Source organism: Suricata suricatta, chromosome 2 (assembly GCF_006229205.1).
Source record: "Suricata suricatta isolate VVHF042 chromosome 2, meerkat_22Aug2017_6uvM2_HiC, whole genome shotgun sequence".
In the NCBI taxonomy this organism is placed as follows: Eukaryota; Metazoa; Chordata; class Mammalia; order Carnivora; family Herpestidae; genus Suricata; species Suricata suricatta.
The window spans coordinates 124,587,452-124,592,573 of record NC_043701.1 but is presented as its reverse complement, the minus strand read 5'-3'; positions in this window follow the sequence as shown (position 1 = coordinate 124,592,573).

Sequence of the window (5,122 nt, the reverse complement as noted above, 5' to 3'; positions counted from 1 at the left end):
TGTGCATTGTGCAGCCACTATGAAAAACAGCACAGAATTCCTCAAAACACTAAAAATAGTACTATCAGCAATTCCACTTTTGGGAACATATGCAAAGGAAGTGAAAACACTAATTTGAAACATATACATATATATATATATACACACCTCTGGTCCAAAGCAGCATTAGTTACAATAGCCAAGATATAGAAACAACCTAAGTGTCCATCAAGTCAATGGATAAGTGGGCAAAAATGTTGTGATACATACACACACACGTACACCCCACAATGGAACATTATTCCACCGTTAAAGAAAAAACAAGAAAGTTTTATCATTTGCAACAACATGGATGAATCTTGAGGATGTTATGCTAAGTGAGACAGATACTGTATAGCCTCATGTATATGTGGAATTAAAACAAGTAAAACTGCAAATTCACAGAAAAAGAGATCAGATTTTTGGTTACCAGAGGCAGGGGGAGGGAAAAGGGAAGGAGGAGTAGGTATTACATTACCAGGGATGTAATGTACAGCATGATGACTATAACCATCGCTGCTCTATGGTAGATGGAAAAGTTGTTAAGAGAGTAGACCCTAAGAGTTCTCATCACAGAAAGAACATTTTGTTTTCTTTTTATAATAGCCATATGAAATGAAAAACATTAACTAAACCTACTGTGATAATCATTTCACAATTTATGTAAACAAAACCATCATTCTGCACACGCTATACAATGTTATCAATTATTTCTCAATAAAACCAGAAAAAAACTGTACAATAGTCACTTGCAAAAATAGAAACACTGAGACCAACGTGTAAAATAACGCTCCTCACCCACAGGCTTTGAGGCAGCCTGGGAATGCAGAGGTTCTGACATACAATGAGACTCCGGCAGGGCTCACATTTACATTGATTCTCAGGAACAGTTAGGAAGCTCCTACCCACAGCCCTCTACCTCACTGGTGTTTCTTTTAAAATTTAAAATAGTCATATGCCCTTTCCTCTGTTAAATCTATTCGGAACCTTAACATGAAAGCAAGAAAAAGTAGATCATCTGCTTTGAAATGGAGTAAGATCATTAGCATCTGAGGTTCTTTCCTGTCCAAGTCTCTCTCTGGAATCAGCTCCTCTATGGACTGTTCCGTAGTACAGGGAATATTCTAGTTACTCACTCATCTGGGTTAAGACTCTGAAGCTTTAGCTGCAATGCAAAGCTACATCAGAAAACACTGTCACGTTCTGTTATTACTTATCAGTAATGCCTACCTTCATTCTCTTTTGTTAGCTAGTAACTAACAGAACCCAAGTGACTGGGACACAGGAGAAGTGAGCTCTAATTTGGGCAGGTATTGAGGAGAAAAGTAAAATATTTTGGACTGTGTCAGAGACAACATGAAAAGTCCATCACAGAAATAGGAAACATTGGGGAAACAGCCTCAGAACACTAATCATCTGGTAGTAGGAATAAAGGTAGGCCGGGAGGGAATTATTATGGAAAGAGAGAAAGTAGGTTATAAGAGAGAAATAACACCAGTACCTGCTTTTACTTTTAGACCTTTACTTCTAAGCCTGCTAATCTGGTTCAGTGTTTTCTCCATTTGATGAGAGGTCTCATTAAAACTGCTGACTCTTTAAGAGCTTATTTTGCCCAACTGATGACCTGGGAGACCCACAGAGTACTTGGGAAAAGAACCAGTGGTCTGAACTTCCCAGTGTAGATCCCAGACTTTCAGGAAACTTTGGTTTAGGGGTCTACTCAGCTTTCCTTTGGAGTTCAAGTGCGTGATAACTAATAACTGAACTCCTTCTTGGATTGGCTATTTATCCCTGAGGATGCCTCAGAATCCAAGAGGAGCAAGATTGCCTTTTGTCTTAAATTTGCCCATCTCTGCTGAATTCTCACTCAGATTCTTTAGTTCATTATGTGAGTTGGATGAAAAGTATCCATTTGTCAAAGGTCATGGTGGAGAGGGCTAGCGTGGTATGAAGGAACTTAGGTAAGCAACACTATAATAGGTCAGTGGTTCATTTTCCTTATAATTTATGTGTAAATAAATAGGAATAGCAAATAGAGAGATTGAGAATCATAGCCAGTTTCCCCCACATCATTTATTAAATTATCTGTATTTTCCAACTACTTGTCCTGCTTATTCAACACATTTATGAGGACTGACTCAGTAATCTCTAAGTGTAACCATTTCCCTGAATGCACATTCACCTTGAGGGCTTCTGTATGTGATCCCCTCAATGCAGTGTTTTTATGCAATTTTCACCTATAATTTGTGTTTGAGATATTTAGTTCAAGACACAGATATGGTTTTCAACATTACATACCAACTTTTTCTTTAAATACTTCTGTTCCATTCTCTCTCTTCTTCTAGATTTACAAATACATATATAACAGAATATTTGATATTGTCCTAATGGTCCTGAAAAGCTGTTTCTTTTCACTAATTTTTTCTATCCTCAGATTTAATACTTTTCATTTACCAGTCTCATCTTTCTCTGTCTTTTCTATTCTGTTAGGCTAGCTACTGAAGTTTTATTTGATACTTTATTTTCTGGTTCTAGAATTTCCATTCCTGTTTCTGGGCTGAAAATTTCTCTTTTTCTTTAATGTAAATATATTTTTCTTTATATCACTGAGCATAGTTACAATAAATATTTTAAAATCCTTCTCTAATACTTCCAACATATGATTCATCTCAGGTTTTGTTGTTTGGTCTCCATTGATTATCTGTTCTATTAAGAATGGATAGCATTATTCTGTTTCTCTTAGAAGGAATTTTGAACTGTATCTTGGAAATTGGGAATGATATGTTGTGGAGACTCTGGGTTCTGTCATATTCTTTCAAAGAATGTTGATTCTTTTTCTTCTAGTAGACAATTAAATCAGCTGAACTCAAACTGAGAATCTCTGTCTCTCCTCTATGAATGACAGTCCAAATTTCAGTTCATTTTTTTTTACCATTAGTTAGACTATTAAATCTATTCTGTGAATATGTTCAGACTGACTTCTTTCTTTTAATATTAGCCATATATTTGGACAAAATTTATAAAACAAATTTAAGGCTTTCTCTGTCTGGATTTCTATTTTCGGAAATTTCCTTTCCCTTTCCCATAATGATACTTACTCTGAACACTATCCTCCAGTTCTTTAAGTGAACTAGTCTGTTTTAGCCAGCTCATACAACTTGACTGTGGTTTGCCCTGAGATTTAAAACAAAAATGGAGGAACTCACTTCATACTTTTTCCTTCTAGCAAGTGTTAACTCCCCTCTGTCATTTTCCTGCTTATTCAGTGTCTAATGCCTTCATTGACTTTTCTCCCCCCAGAGTTTATAATTGTTTTAATGTTACAGTTTACCTCTCACATTTATATTGGTAATTCATCCCATATTGCTCTTTTGTTCTGGTATTAAGTGGAAAACCAGTTTTATTTTTTCCATATAATGAGCCAGTTTTCCCCCACAACATTTACTAGTCTCTTTCTTCCACTATTATAGTACAACTTCCATCATATAAAAATGGTATGTTTCTGAGTTCTTTAATCAGTTCTATAATTTGCTTTAGTGAGAGTAAAATTTTTTTTGTTAGAATGTATTTGTAATATGTCAATATATGGTGGCATGGGTCCTCATATTTGCTTTTTAAAAATTTATTAAGACTTTATTTCTTTAGAGAAGCATTAGGTTCGCAGTAAATTAAGGAGGAATTATAGTGGTTACCCATATACCACCTGAACCCATACGTGTTTTGTCATCATTCCCTACCAGAATGGGACATTTATCATAATTGTTGAACTTACAATGATACATAATATTCACCCCAAATCTATAATTTACAGTATGATTCACTGCTGCGATTGAACACTTTATGGTTCTAAACAAATGTATAATGGCATGTATCCATCATTATGACATCAAGCAGAGTATTTTCACCCCCCTAAGAATCTTCTGCGATCCATCTATTTATTCTATTCATCCTTCCCCAACTCACACTAGCAATAACTGAACTTTTTACTACCTTTGTAATTTTTCTTTTTCCAGAATATCAGAGTTGGAATCATAGAAGACATTGCCTTTTATGATTGACTTCTTTCTCAATATGCCATTCAAGATGCTTCCATGTGTTTTCTTGGCTTGGTGACTCATTTTTCTTAGAGCTGAATAATAGTCCATTGTCTAGATGTACCACAGTTTATTTACCCATTTACCTACTGAAGGATATCTTAGTTGCTTCATAGTTTTGTTAGTTATGAACAAGCTGCTATAAATATTCATGTGCAAGTTTTTGTGTGGACACAAGTTTTCACTGTTTTGGATAAATAACAGGGGACATAATTGCTGTATCATAAAATAAGAGCATGTTGAGTCTTAAAAGAAACAGCCAAATTGTCTTCCAAAGTGACTGTATCATTTTGCATTCCCAGTAGGAATAAGTGAGAAGTTCGTCCTATTACTCCAGATCCTTGTCAGCGTTTGGTGATTTCAATGTTCTGGATTTTGGCCATTCTAATAAATGTGTAGTACTATCTCCTAGTTTTAATTTTCATTTCCCTAATGACATATGATGTGGAACATCTTTTCATATGCTTATTTGCCATCTGTATACCTTCTTTGGTGAAGTGTCTGTTAAAGTCTATGGCCCATTTTTTAATTGGGTTGTTTTTTTTTATTATTGAGTTTAAAGAGTTCTTTGCATATTTTGGATAACAGTACATTATCAGATATACCTTTTGCAAATATTTTCTGCCAATCTTTGACTTGCCTGTTTATTCTCTTAAAATAGATTTTCACAAGGCAAAAGTTTTTCATCTTAATGAAGCCCATCTTATCAATGTTTTCTTTCATAGATGTGCTTTTGGTGTTATATCTAAAAAGTCATCACTATACATAAAGTCACCTTAATTGTCTCCTGTTATCTTCTAAGGGTTTTATGGTTTTGCATTTTATATTTAGATCTGTTATTCATTTTCAGTTAATTTTTGCAAAAAGTGTAAAGTCTGTGTCTAGTTTATTTATTTATTTTCTTGTGGCTGTCCAGTTGTTTAAACATCGTTTGTTGAAAAGATGACCTACACTCCATTGTGTGGCCTTTGCTTCTTTGTAAAAAAACAGTTGACTATATTTATGTCAGT